Source organism: Pelodiscus sinensis, chromosome 24, assembly GCF_052426305.1.
Source record: "Pelodiscus sinensis isolate ZL-2025 chromosome 24, ASM5242630v1, whole genome shotgun sequence".
NCBI lineage: Eukaryota > Metazoa > Chordata > Testudines > Trionychidae > Pelodiscus > Pelodiscus sinensis.
In genome coordinates, this window is record NC_143075.1 from 21,810,520 (window position 1) to 21,828,341 (window position 17,822).

General features: G+C 56.2%; 1 protein-coding gene across 19 annotated transcripts in view; it reads right to left on the reverse strand.

The window, feature by feature from the left end:
- The window catches only part of ZNF362 (zinc finger protein 362), a 39,935-nt gene that overhangs the window by 13,996 nt on the left and 8,117 nt on the right, over nt 1-17,822 (reverse strand). The window lies entirely within an intron of this gene.

Genomic DNA, 17,822 nt, shown 5'->3' on the forward strand with positions numbered 1-17,822 from the left:
GCCCCCCAATCATTCACCCTGAATGAAAAGATACAAGTTGTGCCTTGCAAAATGTAAATGCCAGGGTTGCAGAAAAAAACAACAACCCAAAACAACCTACTTCTTGAGTTATGTTTGGCTTTTCTGCTGCAGCCCTAGAACTAAAGTGCAAATATGCACTGATCTGTGTAATTTAAATAAAGACATAAGTGGAAACATAATCCACTGAAACCTGCTCAAGGAGCCACAGCTAAACTCTCTCAAGAAAAGAGCCATGATGCTAGGCATGATGCAGGGCATTCGGGCGAGAAGTCAGCCGAATCAAGGTCTAAGCTCGGACTTTTACCATGTCGTGAGGGTATTAGAAGTGTCGCTGGTATTAGTCCTGCTCCTCTGCTATTTCAGAGACTTACTGCCCAGACTTTTCCAGTGAAGAATGTTCCAATTTGGGCTGGGCCACAAAAGACGGGCGAGTTTGGCAGACAGCGAGGGAGACCAAAACCCTTTTGACAGCAAAACCCACGGTCCGACTTACTGGCTGATAAAAGAGAAGCCGCAGCTGAACTCTCTTGTCTCACAACGTAAAGTAAAAATGTCTGGGGCCGATATGTTATTTGGAAAAATTCATGCCAACTCTCTCATTGGCTAATGAACACAATTGTAGAGGAAGTGCCACAATGTGGCAACAACCTGGAAAGCCCCGTTCTATGAAGCTCTTTAGCACATGAGCAGCAGCACTGAAGTCAATAGACAATTCACAAGGGCGAAAGGTAAATTCATGCCCAACCCTTTCCTGGAGCAAGGCCTGAATCATGGATTGCTACCTTTAAAAGAGGATTTCATTATGCCAGGGGCCACTTCTAACAGACATTACGGGCCCCTGATACCAGAACAGGAGCCACTCGCATTTACACGGAGAACCCTAAGCGGAGGAGGAGGATTGAAGAGGAGCGGTTGAGGATTGGGACTGGCAGACAGGATGCATTAGGGCTAGGTCTGCACTAGAGTTTTGGCGGAAAAACAGCCGTTTTTTCACACAAACTCGCGGCGCGTCCACACCTCAAATGCGTTTTTGCACGAGAGAATCGAAAGAACAGAGGGTTTTTTACGCAACTGGTATTCCTCTTTCTAGGAGGAAAAAGCCTTTTTGCGAAAGCGTTCTTGCACAAAAAGGCGTGTGAGGACGAGGAAGAGGGGGGTTTTGCGCAAGAAGAGGAAAGAGGAAAAAGCACAGGAGCTTTCTGTGCACAGCAATCAGGGCTTACTTTCGAGAGAGCGTCCGTGCAGCCTGGACGCAGCGCTGGCCTTACCATGAGGCAAACTGAGGCGGCCACCTCAGGTGCCAGACTGTGGGGCACGCCACTAGGACCCAGAATGTAGAAACTTGTGTCTGCTGCTGGTGCAGATGTATTCTCTCTGCTCTAGATGCACAGAGGTGGGGGAGTGCTGTGCTGGAGGGCACAAGAGACACAACAGGCAGGCAGGAGAAAAGGGGGTAAGGGGGTGTCATTTGAGCTCCCCGCCTCAGCTGCCAAAAATGTTATGGGCCGGCCCTGTCTGGACACTCTTTTTTGAAACAGCGCATCATTTTTTCGATGCGCTTTTGCAGTGTGGACGCGCTCTCGTGCAAGAAGTTTTTGTGGAAGATCTCTTCCGAAAAAAGCCTGCAGTCTAGACGTAGCCTAGATTAGCTACATGGGAGAGGAAAGAGGATGTAGAATGGATCACAAACCACCACAACATTTCCTTCGCACTACTTACTACCCACCCACATGGAGAACTGCAGAGTCAGGACCTCCATGTGGAATATAAATCAGCCAAGAACAGGATTCCCTTACCAGGGAAGGGAACAGATCAACATCACCTGCTGAACACAAAAGGCAAGTTGGGAGGCATCCAAACGGACGACGTGAGAGCAGTGAGTGCGACTCACCAGTTCACCAATGAAAGACCAGCAGCATCAGACCCGAAACTGAGCTCATACTGCCCAGTTATGGGAGGAAAAAGATTTCACAGTTCCAGAAGGACTGAGAAAAGATGCTCAAGCAGAAAAGCCCATCAAGATATTGGGAAAGGCAAGCGAAGGCCAAAACAGTTTGTTCCTGCCTCAGCCACTCGCTCAAAGAGGAGCCGGGCCCACTCGCTGTGATGCAGACGATCCTTTCCCAAGAGCAGGACCGAAAGGAAGCAACGCAGGATCAAAACATGCCAGAGAGGCTGGCGCCAAAGCTGGCGAGAGATTTCAGGTTGGCAAAGAAACCCGTTTATTCCCACGCTCCGACGCAAGCAGCACGCCGCGCTTCCCCAGATTCCATCACAATCAGCAAGGCACGAACTTACCGCAGCCCCTAGGTACTGACCCAGCCCGCACACGCAGAAGCTCAGGGATGGGCCTGACCAGCCATCGCCTCCTTGCCTGGGTGTCCCACAGTCATGGGACAGCCAAGAGTGACAATCTCCCTCAAGGAAACTAAGCAAGACAGGTCCACGTCCGCGCCCCACTGGAACCCAGAAAGAACCCAACAGCTAAGTGCCTTCTAGGCTGCGCGGCTGCTGCCTAACGAGCCCCATGCAGGAGCTGGAGGAGCGTGCCCCTTCCCCAGCCACAGTGCCCAACCTGGGGCTGCCACTCCCAGGGGACAGGGGCCCCTTCTCTGGCCCCCACACAGCCTAACCTGGCCCTGCCCCAGCGGGGGGAGAGGCACCCATCCCCCAGCTGTGCCCGCTGGAGCTGCAGCGGCTGCGGAGAAGAGCTGCTCACCTGGCCCCAAGCTGTTGCAGTGAGAGAGGACCAGGGTATCACCTCTCCCTGGGGCAGCCCACACCCCAAACCCCCCCCCAGAGCTCTCACCTCCACCAGAGCCCTCACCCCAACCTTCTGCCTTAGCCCCAAGCCCCCTCCCACATCCCAGCCCCTTGGCATCGGGGGGTTGGCTCCACACACAGTCCATGTGCAGAATGAGTTTTGTTACGGGACACAGCCCCTTCCCTGTTGGTGCACACCACAAAAGTCATTCCGCACATGGACGTAACACATGGGGGGGAATGCTGGCTGTGAGAAGGCTCCGGTTTCCCAGCACACCCGCTACCCGCCAGCCACGGCTTCTGTCAGTCGCTCAAAGCTACAAAACGAGCAGCGGAAGGAACGCATGAGACAGAAACTTGCCGAGGACACGCACACACACATACAAAGCCCGGACATTCCATCACCTGGGAACAGCAGGAACGCAGCACAAGCTGTTACCCCGCAGCAGAGAGACAGTTACAAGCTGTGGAAACAGACAGTCCGTCTGGGCTGGATAGATATTTGCCTGAACTACCTGAGCCGTGCCAGATACTCGCTGGCACAGGAGAAACAGGCGATAATGGATCCCTCCAGGAATAGAGGATCCAAGAGCCAACTACGGGCACACGCCAAGTACTAGCATCGCCAGGGTCCTTGCATGCATATCACCCAGACTCTCGGGTAGTGCCTCGCTGTGAAAGGGGGCCCTCTCCGAAACTGGATTTGAAAAAAATAATCCTATGAAGCAAACAGCTTTTCTCCTGCCACTCTCAGACTGATTTCCAAAGGGGCCCATCCCACTGAACACGGGGGGAGGGTCAGGGGAGGGATGGGGACAGATGGGCCCAAGGTCACTCCGTAAATCAGTAGGAGAGCCTGGAACAGCACCCAGTCCTCTCACATCACAGGTGCTAGCCACTAGGCCACACTGCCTCTCCCCTGGGGGTGGGAAAAAAAAATCACAGTGGACATGGGGCAACTAGCCAACTGACGGGCTGGATTCTTTCCCAAAGTTTGCACCTGGGGTGGGAATCGGACCCCCGTCTCCTCCAGCATCTGGCCATTAACCTGTGACTGAACCACTCTCTCCCCATAATGGCTGTTTATTGCCCAGGAGGCTCTCAAACCCCATTTATGGGTATTAAAAATGTTGCTAAGAGACCATCCCCAGTGGAAATGGTGGTGAGTCCCTTCAGCCGGTCTGGACAGCTGCCCCCTCTCCTGGGTGATGTCACCCACTCCCGTGGCCAATCAGGACGTCTGCCCCCTCTCCCTGGGTGATGTCACCCACTCACATGGCCAATCAGGACGTCTGCCCCCTCTCCCTGGGTGATGTCACCCACTCACATGGCCAATCAGGACGTCTGCCCCCTCTCCTGGGTGATGTCACCCACTCCCGTGGCCAATCAGGACGTCTGCCCCCCTCTCCTGGGTGATGTCACCCACTCACATGGCCAATCAGGACATCTGCCCCCTCTCCCTGGGTGATGTCACCCACTCCCGTGGCCAATCAGGACGTCTGCCCCCTCTCCTGGGTGATGTCACCCACTCCCGTGGCCAATCAGGACGTCTGCCCCCCTCTCCCTGGGTGATGTCACCCACTCACATGGCCAATCAGGACGTCTGCCCCCTCTCCCTGGGTGATGTCACTCCGATGGTTTCATTTTCCATCTTTACGCTGACTCAACAGCTGCCTTCCAGGTCCTCCCCGCCAGTCCCTGGCTCTGACATCTCCGAGTGTCTTGCGGCCAGGTTCAGCGTCCCACGCCCCAGATGGACCTTTCAGCCCAGCCTCCCCCATATTGTTCAAACCCTGCTGCCCTCCACGTCAGCGGCCTCTCCTGTGTCCAAGTCCTGCCGGTTCCTGCTCCTCCGAGATCCATCCCCCCAACAACCACACTCCAGTCGGAGGCCTGGCTGGCACCTGGCCTGGTCTCCAGTCCATAAAACGTGCTGCTGCTGAAATAACCCTCCTGGCCCATCCCCCCACCAGTGTCTCTCCTTCCACTGTGCAGAAGATCCAGGGTTTCTGCCATGTGCATCAAGGCCCTGCCTTGCTCTGCTCTGCCCCTCCAGCGATGCCACCCCACACCCCTGCTACCCGCCCCAAGACCCGCTTGTGCCCAGCGGCCTACCATTCCCCAGTAACACTGGCCAGCTTGCAGGGCAGAGCTGAAAGTAGCTGCTTAGCAATAGAACAGGGCAGGGCAAGAGCCCGTCAGTGGGCCGGACTTTCATCTGGTCCACGCAGCAGTTCCTGGCTCCGCCCCCATGGCATTGCCTGGGAGCCAGGATGCATGAGCCCTTTAAACAGAGGCAGTAGAAAGGGCTCGCGTGAACCCTGGCAACGCGCTAACAGGAAGGCCGAGAGCAGCGAGTTGAAAGGGCTCGCAGCTCCCGTCCCCGCTAACATGATACCTGGGAGCTCTTTCAACTCCTGCTATTTAAAGGCCACGCCCCTTCCGCCCAAGGCTCCGCCCCTTCCGCGACAGCCCGCGACCACTTCAAACACTTTTGCTGCCCACCCCTGCCATAGGAGGAGAGCAAGTGCTTCCAAACGATTCGGTACCATCTTATCCCTGTCCTCTGCTTCCCTCCTCGGCCTATTCCACTCACTTGTTGAGTCCTGGTTTAAAGGAGATTACATGCCCTTCGGGGCAGGTTCATCTGCATTTAGACCCACACTGCTAGGGTTGTCAGATGGTTTCAACAAAAATACCAGACACGCTTGACATTATATCACAATCTACATTACAACTTATTTAGAAAATACCGGACATTTCTATTTTCTCAATTTGTTTCCCAAACAAAAAAAAGCTCAAATACTGGACTGTCCCATTCAAAACCGGAGACCTGGCAACCCTACACACTGCACAATGGGCTTTTGGGCACTGGGCAATGCAAACAAACAGACTTTAGCACTTGACAGCTTCGAAAGACATGCCAATTAGCTCCACGGGTGCCGGGAAGGACGAGTCAGCATCATTAGCTTCCATTTGATAGATGGGGAAACTGAGGCAGAGAAGTGGCTGGCCCAAGGCCACACACTAAGTCAGTGGCAGAGACAGAGTTAGAGCACACGGCTTCAGGCTCTCAGCCTCAAGAGCTGCAAGGGAGTCTCCGCTTGTGACATCAGTGGGTGCTGGGGAGACCTAGATTTAAGCCACTTTCCAACAGGCCAGTCCTAAGGAAACACAGTGTCCAGCTAGAGACCAATTCTGCATCTTTCCTGGACTCAGTATGCTGCACCCAACAGGCACAGGGCAGACTTCCAGTTGCCCTATCTAACACAAACTCACTGGCCAGAGACTGCATCCAGCACAAAGCAGGATGTAATCGCCTATATCCCGCCCTTCCGCATCACTGACCAAGGTGACAATGTAAGAACGAGGGGTCACCAAATGAAATGAACAGGCAGCAGGTTTAAAATCAAACAAAAGGAAATTTTTCTTCACGCAGTGCACGGTGGACCTGTGGAACTCCTCGCCACAGGATGTTGTGAAGGCCAGGACTGGACCAGGATTCAAGGAAGAGCTGGATAGATTCATGGAGGGTAGGTCCATCAATGGCTAGTAGCCAGGATGAGTCGGAATGGTGTCCCTAGCTTCTGTCAGAGGCCGGAATGGGTGACAAGGGAGGGATCCCGTGAGGATTCCCTGTTCTGTTCACTCCCTCTGGGGCACCTGGCCTTGGCCATCACGGGCAACAGGACGCTGGGCTGGATGGACCTTTGGTGGTCCCAGGCTGCACAGAACAGCTCCAAGGATCCGAGTCTTGGCGATCCCCCTCCTGCTAGGCAGCTGGCCCTGCGCTAGCTCCAGGGAGAGCCGAGGAACCCAATAATAGCTCAGTAATGAGCATTCGTTTTCCCTGGTGGCCCCTGCATCCTCCCTCCAAATCCCAGCCATCAGAGCAACCCTGGCTCACAACAGAGCCCTCTCCCGCCCCATTAGCAACTCCCCAGCTCCCACCCGGTGGTGAGAGATCCGGGGCAGGCCATGGAGCAGGCTCTGGGAGTGGGAAGGGGGAGGGAAAGTGGGTGGTGGAGCTATAGGGACAAGCCCGTTCCAAGCCATCCCTCCAAGACCCTTCTGCCCGGAAAGGTGCACGGCCACCAGGACTGTGCCTGGCTTGTGTTTCCTGCCTTCCAGGGGGCTGGAGCCCCAGGGGTCACAGCAAGACACTGGCCCTGCCTGCCACTGCTCGACTGGGAACACATCTCAGTGCAGCCAAGCCCCATTCCACCCCGGCCTGGATGGAGTCTTCCCGCCATCGACAAGGATGCGCCCGGAGAAAGGCCACAGCAGCTCTGCCAGGTGCTTTGCTCCTCCCTTTGCACCTGTCAGCCAACAGGCCCTCAGGACCTGTCCAAATGGATCCAACCAGGGATCTGCCTAGCCCAGCATCCTGCCGGTATCACAGCCCACTTCCAGATGCTCCACAGGAAGCTGTAAGAACCCCACCGAAGCAGACGTGCCCCCACGTAACTCTCATCCTGATCTCTCATGTCAGAGGACAATTTAACCCCAAGGCACGAGGGTTCATCTCTTCCACAATTCCTCTTGTGAATTATGACAACTCCAGACATTCTTGGTATTCAGGAATCTTAAGTTCCTGGCCTTTACTTAGTATTTTACTCTCCTCATGGGAGATGGGGAAACTGAGGCACAAAGCAAGGCACTGACTTGACCCACGTCACCCACTGACTCAGTGGGAGCCCAAAAGCTTGAGTCCCGGTCCGGGTGAAATATTACAAACATAGAACAACGAGGGACAGCACCACAGAATTCCCAAACAAAACTACAAAGCGACTAGTACCAAACACCCACCCCCACGCGCCGTGTGAAAAGGAACATCCATGAGGAGCCTGCTCCTGCCAGGTCCGGAGCCCGCCAGCCCTTCCCGAGAGGTGCGCCGTAGCCGTGTCCTCGCCGGTCCCACGCCTCGCAGCAGGCGTGGCCCACCTGACTCCCGGCCCAGGGCTGCAGATCTGCTGGTCCCCGCATCCCTAGGTACCGCTGGGACAGGTTTTGTTCCGATGCGAGTCTATTGGCTGCTCTCGTCTTACGCTCTCCCCTCCCTGGGTCTCGGTGCCAGTGGCAGGGAGGGAAGCCGGCTCCGATTCCCCCTCCTGCTTCTCTGCTGCCAAGGATTCCCTGAGCCCCCACAAACCAGGCCTGGAGAGAGAACCAGCCCTCTCTGGTCTGCCCCCTCAATGGTCCCACCAGGTCCTGCCTTTCCCGCACGGTCCTGCACCCTGGCCAAGCCAGAAGCCAGGTGTGGGCTGGGCTGGGCGGGCAAGAGCAGCCCTGGCCTGTATCCCCACACCCCCAGGGCAGGGGGAGGGTCCCTGGCCATAGGGCAGGGCGAGGAGGGGTAGGGGGCCAGATCTGTGGCGATCAGCGGAAGGGCCATGGCCCCTTGGCCCAGCACCTGCAGCCTCCAAAGCAAAGGAACATCCCAAGGAGACTGGAGAGAAGGCCACAATCTCCCCGGCTGGCCATGCCTGGGGCAGGGGGAGGCAGAGACTGAAACGCCATGTGTCCCCCCACCAGCCTACAGGTTAGCAGGGGTTTAGCCTGCATCCCGCAGCCAACAGGCACTTCCCCTGGCGCCAGGATCCAGCCCCTGGGAGCTAACAGGGCCTGCTGCTCTTCCCCAGCTACTCCAGGCTGGTGGCCACAACAGGCTCGCTCACCAGCTGCAGGGAGCCAAAGCTGGAGCGCCAGCCCCCAAGGCTCCCTTCCCCTCCCCCCAGTGCCGCTTGTCCGGCTCAGGCTCCACCTGCTCCCCCCAGCCACAGGCACATCGTGTGGAGAGAGGAAATGCTGGGAGACCCGATGGACGGATGCTCTGAATCCGCAGGAGGAGACTGTCCAGCAAGGAGAAGCAGAGATCAGAATCCTAGAACACTAGAACTGGAAGGGACCTCGAGGTCATCGAGTCCAGGCCCCCGACCTCACGGCAGGACCAGGCACTGTCAGCCCATCCCTGGCAGGCGTCTGTCCACCCTGCTCTTCAATATCTCCAGTGAGAGAGATTCCACAATGTCCAGCCTAAACCTCCCTTGCTGCAGTTTAAGCCCATTGCTTCTTGTCCTATCAGAGGCCGAGGAGAACAATTTTCTCCTCCTCCCTGTGACACCCTTTTTGATACCTGAAAACCGCTCTCACGGCCCCTCTCAGTCTTCTCCTTTCCAAACGAAACGAGCCCAGTTCTTCCAGCCTCCCCTCACAGGGCACGTTCTCTAGACCTTTCAGCATTCTTGTTGCTCTTCTCTGGACCTGCTCCACATCCTCCCTGCACTGCGGTGCCCAGAACTGGACGCAACCCTCCAGCGGAGGCCTGACCAGCGCAGAGCAGAGCGGGAGAATCACGTCTCGTGTCTTGCTCACAACAGAAGCAGCACGAAGCCCCACAGAGCCAGGGTGCTGCTTCTTGTCCTGTCCCAGGCAGCTTCCCGGCTCCCTAGCCCATCCCTGCCCCAGATCATGCAGCTCAGCACCGAGGGGGAAGCCCCAGTTTGGGAACTGCCCTTCTAGCGCCAGCTCAGCAAATCGGGTTCGGTACCGGGGCTGCTTGTTAGCCTGCAGCCAGGCTGTGCAAAATCCCCATGAGGGGACACGCAGGAACCGTCCTGCAGAGCAACATATGGCAGGAGGCCCCAGCCAGAAAAACCCACCCTGGGCTTCCCCTCCTCTCCAGCGGCCCCCCGGCAGCTCTGGGGAAACACTCACCCCTGCAGAGCCAGCCCAGGTCCCACCAACTGCCCAGGGCCCTCTCAGGCCCCATGGGTCTGCACTGAACATCACAATGTGCATGAGGAGCAGGGGTATTTCCAGAAGCTAGGGACACCCCACCCGTCCCTGGCTCAACGCCAGCCCTGGCCAGAAGCTGTCACCATCTGTTCAGGGCCCATGAGAGATGGGTCCCAGCTGGGTGCATGGGAGTCGAGAGCAGGGGCAAGCAAGACATGGCCCACAGGTCCTATCCAGCCCCCCAACCTTTTTAATCCGGCCCTCCCCGTGGCATGGAGCAGTGCTGCTCCAAGCGGCTAGCTGCTCCCTGTGGCTCCCTGCGCTGCCCCCGCCCCCAGCAAAATCTTTCAGCTCCTATTGGCCGGATTCCGATCAATGGGAGTGGAGAGATTTGAGCCACATGGAGCGGGCAGCTGCTTTGAGTTAGGTAAGCACTTCCTGGCCACAGCCTGCCTCGGGCACCCCAACCCTTCCCATATCCCAACTCCCTCCTACACCCCTCCTCCAGGCCAGACTCCTCACCTGCACCCATACTCCCTCCTAGGCCCAGCGCCCCAATCCCGTCCCCCAGGTCACCACCCAACCCCTCTGCACCCTCCTACCCCTTGCTCCAGGTCACCCCCCCCTTCACCCACGCTCCTGCTCAGACCCCACCCCCCTCTCCGGCACCCCAGTCCCCTACCCTGAGCTCCCTTCTGTACCCAGTCTCCGTCCCCCCATGGAAAAGTGCAGCCCTTGATCATTTACCAAAATCTTGGATTAGCCCCCCCATCCAAAGTTATTGCCCACCCCGGTCCAGAGCCTCTAGCCAGTGTCGCAGAAGAAGAGAGTCAGGGAGGTGCAGCCCCACAGCTCGGTGCCCCACGAAGGCGGAGGAATGCGGGCTGGACCCCAGGGAAGCATGTGGGCAGAGGGGCGGTGGTCTCTAGGGCTGGCACGTCTCACCACCGCTGAGCTCACACCAGACTGATTGTGGGGACACGCCACGGGCTAGCCAGAGCCATGGACCCAGGTTAGCCCTCTGGGGGCAGTGCAATGGGAGGCCTTCGGGGTCCATGACGTACAGCAGCAGCCAGAGCCCCCTTTGGCCTTCCTCAGAGCCTCGTTAGTGCTTTGGGCAGGGCTCAGTCTGTCGGTCACTGCCCCCGCCGGGCGCAACGCCCCCTCTTGCTTCCCACCATTCTTCCCCGGCGGCCCCATGCACCCTCACCCAGCAGCAGGCTGATCCCCCCCATCTCTCCGGAGCAGCCCCGCAACGGCCAAACCTCCCGCAGGCAAGCAGCGTGGCTGAAAGTGGGGTCCCACTAGTGGGTCGTCTCCTTCAGGGGGTGCAAGGCAGACCAGAGCTGCCCCTACAGCCCACGCCTAGGGCTCCCCCGGACCAGCTTGAAGTGGATCAATTGAGGAGACGCGTGGGGTTTTCCCAGGAGCTCCCCATGATGTCTGTGCACTTGGTTCCCATTTCCTCCCCCCGGCCACATTCCCTTTGATCAGCCTCCTCCATCCTTGGAGCTGGAGCGTCTCATCCCCCCCTTCCCCCTACACCCCAGATCCAGCTGCTGCCTGAAACAGCCAACACAGATCCACCTGGGAGCAAGCCTGCCCCCTCTGGGAGAGCAGCTCCAGGCACTCAGGGCTAACCCACAGCCCAGCCCCTGGCTCCATGGGACCACACGGTCCCTACACCCCGGGGCACTCTCCTGCGGCTGCAAACGCTCGGCCCCACACCCTGCCCTTCCTGTTGCTTTATGCACTGGGTCCAGGCAGCGCAGGTCACCTGCCACAGGCTGGAGCCCACAGGCCCAGCCCTGCTACGGCTGAAATATCACAGAATCTCAGGGCTGGCAGGGACCTCAGGAGTCAGCGAGTCCAACCCAGCAGGACCAACCCAACTAAGCCAGCAGTTCTGAGCCTCCTGCCGTAGGCGCCCGTGGCAGGTTTGGTTGCTCAGGGCTTCAGAGATGCTTGCCCTGCCACTATCCCCCTTGGCATGCAGCTCTGGCCTGCCTCCCGGGGGACTTGCAGGGGTCAGACCCCTCCCGGGGAACCTGCCTTCCAAGCCAGATCCTGGCTTTGACTGCACTTAGGGATGTAAGGGTATGTCTCCACAGCAAAGTTATTTCAAACTAACTTTCCAAGCGTCTACACAAGCCAACTGCTATTTTGAAATTAATTCGAAACAGCGGAGGGCTTATTTCAAAACTGGTTAAGCTCATTCCACGAGGAATAGCACCCATTTTGAAATTGACATTTCGAAATAAGCACTGTGTAGATGCTTATTTCGAAATAAGGGGCCTCCAGCCCTTCCCAGGGTGCCCTGCTGGCTGGGCTGCCCTGGCCACAAAGTAACTTCTGACCTGATGCCCTGCGGAACCAGTCCGGCTGGCCTTAAATGCGATTCGGTGTCCAATCAGTGTGGACGCGCTATTTTGAAAGGTATTTTGTGTGTAGACGCGTTATTTTGACGCAATATTTCGAAATAATGCTGTAGTGTAGACATACCCTAAGAGATTAACCGTGGGGGGGGAGGGGGGGGGGAGAGGGGAGTTCTGCAGGAGCTGCCATGCACAGGGATCTGTCTTAAAAGCTGGCTCCCCACAGGCACCGGCTCCTGCTTCCCCCGCCCCCCATGCTGCTTCTGATACAGAGGCAGCAAGGGGGGGGGGGGGGGAAGTGCATGTAGTCATTCAGATTAACCAGTGAGTTTATTGGTTAATTGTGCAGACAGCTATCCACCAGCACCCCCATGTGACCAGTTGAGTTTCAGTCAGTTACACAGTTCATGGTTTCTGGGTTTTGTTTTAATTTTTACATCCCTGATTGCAATGGCGCTACTCTGGGCTCAGCTGATGACTCGCATCCAGGACAGCACCAGCTGCTTCAGAGCAATGTCACAGAACCGGGTCCCTGGGGGCAGGGACGGCAAGCAACTCTACCAGTAAGTAAGACAGACAAACCACCAACGCTCCTACACATGCAGATACACCCGCCCGCATTTTCAGCTGCTTAGACATCCCGAGTCAGAAGCTTTGCCAGCTTCAGATCCCGTTACAAATTTTACTCTTTGTGGTGGTGAAGAAAATCTGCCGAATGATAACCAAATCCCCCCTATCCAGCCATGTATGCCTGAGTCTGCAGACAGACAGCCTCAGTGCCTCTGCCGCTGCTCAGAAATCTGCCACCTCACAGTAAAGGAACCAAAGCTGCCCTTTCAGGGCTGCTATTCAGAACCCTGCAGGCAGCTGTGAAACGGACAAGAATCAGGTCACTTTCACTCTCCTTGGAAATTACTAGAGATACTTGGACTCCACACTTCCCACCCCAAGAAGCCACAAGAAAGCTGTGCCAGAGGCAGAGCAGTGGAAAACCACCACCTTAGCCTCACAACAGCTAAGGGGGCCTGGAATGGGATGGTGGAAGGGTTAATCCTGTAGCTATTGGGTGACTGGTAACGTTTCCCAGCCTTTTTATGAACAGACATGAGAGGAGGAAGAGGAGCCAGACACATCTGACTTGTAGTTACTATGGCTCTGTAGGGCTGGGATCATGCCCTATATTTGCAAGCATACAATTAGCCTGTGGAACTCCCCGCCACAAGATATTGTTACGGTCAGGATTCGGAAGGGGTTCGATATTTACAGGGATAAAAGGCCAATCAGAGTTGGAATGATAAATACACAAAGGTGCTGATAAATACACAATCTCTCCTTCCTTGGGGCATCAGCCCACCTAGCTGCTGGGGGTCTGGAGGAAGCTTCTCCTGGAGGTAGGTTAGCCCTTCGCTGCTACTGCAGAGTTCCTTCTCTGTGAAGCAGCTGGCGCTGGCCATTCTCTGAGCAAAGGCCCTACGCTAGGCGGACGCCTGGTCTGACCCGGTCTGGTAACCTCTGCGCAGCATCCAGCAGAAGAAGGCCTGATCCCAGCTGGGCCTGCCGGGTGTGGCCATGACACACAGGAGCGAAGCTGCCGCAAAGGGAGCGGAGAACGTGCGCAGTGTAAAACAAGGACGGCAGAGGGGTGGCGGGGGAGCAGATCCGAGTTTCACAAAGGCTGCACGGTGTTCCCTCTGCCAGAGATGTAACCCAGTGACGGCTTCCCTGCCCGGGGCTTTTACAATGTCCCCTAGACCCACGGGCAGCCTGCGTAACACGCAGCAGGTAGAGTGCTCAGCAGCCAGAGACAGGAGCCAGTGGCTTGCTCCAGGAACACTGGCCGGGGCTCTAAGACATGGAGCGGGGGTATCCCGAGACCCTGGCTCTGTCTTCTCAGCAGTCGGAGGGACAGCGAGCCAGCCAGCTGCAGACCGGCTCCCCGGGCCCCACGCTGCCACCGCTTCCCTGCGCCTGGAACTGGGGCAAGCAGGACGAACACTGGCTCAGGACGGCTGCGCATGCTGCACTCCCCTCTCTGGTGGCAGCCCACGGGTGTCTCAAGCGCTGGGCACGGCCTTCCAAAAGCCGGATCGAGAGCTGAACTCGGTGTGCAGAGCACAGGCAGGAAGCGCCATTCCCATTCGGCGCTCAGGAGGGAAGGAGCGAGCCGAATGGAGCAGCTGAGCCTTTTCTGCAGAGGGCCCCAGGGCACTCTCACATAGCTGCACTAACTTCACACAGAATTTGGTCCCAAAGAAGGCACGGATCCACTGGACCCACGTGCCTCATGCCCTGGGCAGGGGTGCAGAGAGATTAAAGGCCTGCAATCATGCCATCAAAGCCTGCATCATAAAGCGCAGAGGGAAAGGGAGCAGGAGCAACCTTAACAACAACGTTTCCTGACAGCGGAGGCCTCAAGTTACAATCGTAACATCCTCCGAGAATTTTCTCATTCATTCAATTTCCTAGATTTCCGCCCACAAAGGATCCCACACAATCCCACACCCTCCAACACACCTCCAGCGTGGAAGGATCTGCGATGAACAGCACACAGTGCTGCTCAGCACAAGAAGCACAGCACGTCGAAGGGAGTGTAAACTCGGGGAATTGGGGCCCAATTCAGAAAAGTGCCAATCTTGGTTACAGTGTTAGCTGAGGACGCCAAAAGCTGGATGCAATTCCTGGCTCTGCCACAGACTGAACGACCTTGGGAAACTCACTTAGGCTTTGATCTTGCTCCACTGAAGCCAAAGGGAGCTCTCCTATTGAGTTCAAGGAGCACCCGATCAAACCTTTGATCTCTTTGGCTTAACTTTAAACACGTGTTTACATTCTTTGCAGAATCAGAGCTTTGAGCCTTCATTCCCCATTCATACAATGGGAATAATACTTCTGCTCCCGTTTTCTCTGTACGGACCGTAAACTTGTGGGGGCCCAAACCCATTGGTTACTTTATGCAGCACCAAGCACAACAGGGCTTTGATCTCGATTGCTGCCTCTACGTGGCACCATCACACACAGTAAGGGCAGAGTCTCAGGGTATGTCTACACTTGCACCCTATTTCGAAATAGGGATGCAAATGAAGACATTCAAAATTGCAAATGAAGTCGGGATTTAAATATCCCACGTTTCATTTGCATTATGGCACTATTTTGAAATAAAACACGCTGTGTAGACACATTATTTCGAGAGAAAACCCTTCTCTTGAAAATGAGGTTTAACAGTTATTTCAAGAGGATTTTCTCTAGAAATAACACGTCTACACAGCGTGTTTTATTTCGAAATCGCACCATAACGCGAATATGCAAATGAAGCACAGGATATTTAAATCCCAGCTTCATTTGCAATTTCAAAAGTCTTCATTTGCATCCCTATTTCGAAATAGGGTGCAAGTGCAGACATACCCTCACTGCACAGACATTGGCTTAAGTCATGTCATTGCCTTATTCCGTGTGCACTCTCCAGGGTCAGAGTCCCCTCCGCTATGCAAAGCACAGGGCCAAAAGGTGACAACTGTCAAACCGCCCTGTTGCCATGCACACAGCACATGTGTTTTCAATGCTTTATCCACCCGCCAAACCAACTTGCAAGGAGAGGCTGAGGGATTTGGGCTTGTTTAGTCTACAGAGGAGAAGAGTGAGGGGGGATTTGATAGCCCCCTTCAACTTCCTGAAGGGGGGTCCAGAGAGGGTGGAGAGAGGCTGTTCTTAGCGGTGACAGAACAAGGAGCAATGGTCTTAAGTTGCAGTGGGGGAGGTCTAGTTGGATATTAAGAAAAACTCTTTCCCTAGGAGGGTGGTGAAGCCCTGGGCTGGGTTCCCTAGGGAGGGGGTGGAATCTCCATCCCTGGAGGTGTTTAAGTCCCGGCTTGGGGTTGGTCCGGCTTTGGGCAGGGGGTTGCACTCGATGACCTGAGGCCTCTTCCAGCCCTGGGATTCTAAGAAAATGGATTTCCAGCTCATCTCTGAAAGACACAAATCTGACCAAGGGACTTTCCTTCGCTCACATTTCGATCCCAAACTGCTGACACGCCAGAGCTGTTCAGCAATACACATCACTGCAGCGGCTTACACACAACGGCCCAACTGTCTTGACTTTTCCATCATTCGGAAACAGCTAAACCATTTTGCCCAAACTTTCAACCACAATTCACATCCCCTTTGGGCCGAGGGCGAGTGTCTGAGGACACACGTAATGGGAAAGCTTACTCCACAGGGGCGGCGCTGATAACCATTCAATGGCTCACTCCCACTCCCACCGCCATACGACCCTACCCCCCCAACCTGACACAGGAGCGCGTCTCCGTCCCCAAAACCTGCCCCCCACTTCCACTAGGCTTTGCAGGGGGGACTGGGTTTACAAGCATGTCACTGCGGGGTGACCAGCAAGTCCCAGGCTGCACAGATTTGGCATTTATTATTGTAGGGTTGATTGTAAATGCTAGGGCCGTTGGAACCTTTTTTTTTTTTTAAAGATTAAAATTCAACTAAAAAAAAGTTGACACAGAAAGGAGGACCCGGCCTTTGCGAACAGAGAAAGAGCCTGCAGAAGTGATGCTATAGGAGGAAGAGGCCAGAGGGGTGTGTGTGTGTGGGGGGGGGGGGTGTCCCTCTAATAAAGCTGCTGCCAGGATGGCATGGCCAAACCTTGCATTGTTTGGAGATCTACAAACCTGCCTAGAATAACAATAAAAAAAGAACAATGCCAAGCAATCTATTTCTGTCCCAGCTCTATTTTACAGGATTTCATTTGGAACAGATGGGACTGGCCTCCCTCGCCCCACAGGCTGGAAAGACTTTTTTGGAGGGGGGGGGGGGCTAGGGGGAAAGAAAGCAGATGGAAAGTAGATGTATCCCTCGCTGCATTTCCAGCTACATATGAAAAATGGAAACTGAGACGCAGCAAGAAACAGCCAGAGAAATGGAAACGACGAAGGGTGGGAAGAAGTGCAGCAGCCACCTAGCCCAGGCCTGCGGGACGTGCCGCAGCCCGGCGCCCCTTGCCCACACCCAGGCATGGCTGGGCACCCGAACACCGCCAGACCCGGGCAGCAAACCTGACCGCTCTGAAAGCGACTCCTGCCACAGGGAGTGAGGAGAACTGGGCTCCAACTCTTTCCACAAGAGTCCGAAGTGCCCGGCAAGGACAGGGCCTGGTGCCACACACCCACTGTTGACAACATACCCGGTGGAGCGGGTAGGGACATACGCGGGCAGGGCCAAGCCCAGGCATGCGGGCGCAGCAGGCACAGGCAGGTGAGCTCTCAGAGAGGCAGGCAGGGTCACATGCACACTGAGCAGACGCAGACACGCACACGCTCGGGTGTGCACAAGGAGCCGTGAGCCAGCGTGCATGCTCACACCCGCCACACCATCAGCTCCTCGCCCGGTTTGTTCCCGGGGCAGACACGGCATCGTGGACACCTCCACACACGTCACAGCACCCGGCTCTCGCCGCCGCTCTCCCTGCTGGAATTCCAGCCCCGAGCCAGGCGCCGCCCAGAACCTGCCAGGGCTGAGCGGGCCCAGGAGGAGACGGCCCTGCGGCTGGCACCCACTGGTTCTTTCTCCAGGGGCCCTCCTGGCAGGAACCAAGGAGAGAGCAATGCGGGATGAGGGCAGAGCCAAGGCAGAAAGGAGCCACGTGGGTAGCTGCCTGTGGGGGATTCTTGGGTTCCAGGGGTACCTGAGCTTAGGGATGCAAACCGTCCTTGCACAAGTTAAACACGATGTTTAACTTGGAGCCATGGAGCAAGCTCCCCACCCGCAGCATGACATGGCGGGTCGGGCCAGGCCGCCAGTTAACCAGTTACCGGCCAGGATGATGCTAACCGGGTAACTGGTTAGCCTGTTACCCCTTTACAGCCCTAGCTGAGCTGTCTCTCACCCACTGCTCCCGAGCAGCTTCCCGACAAGCCGAGCTCCTGC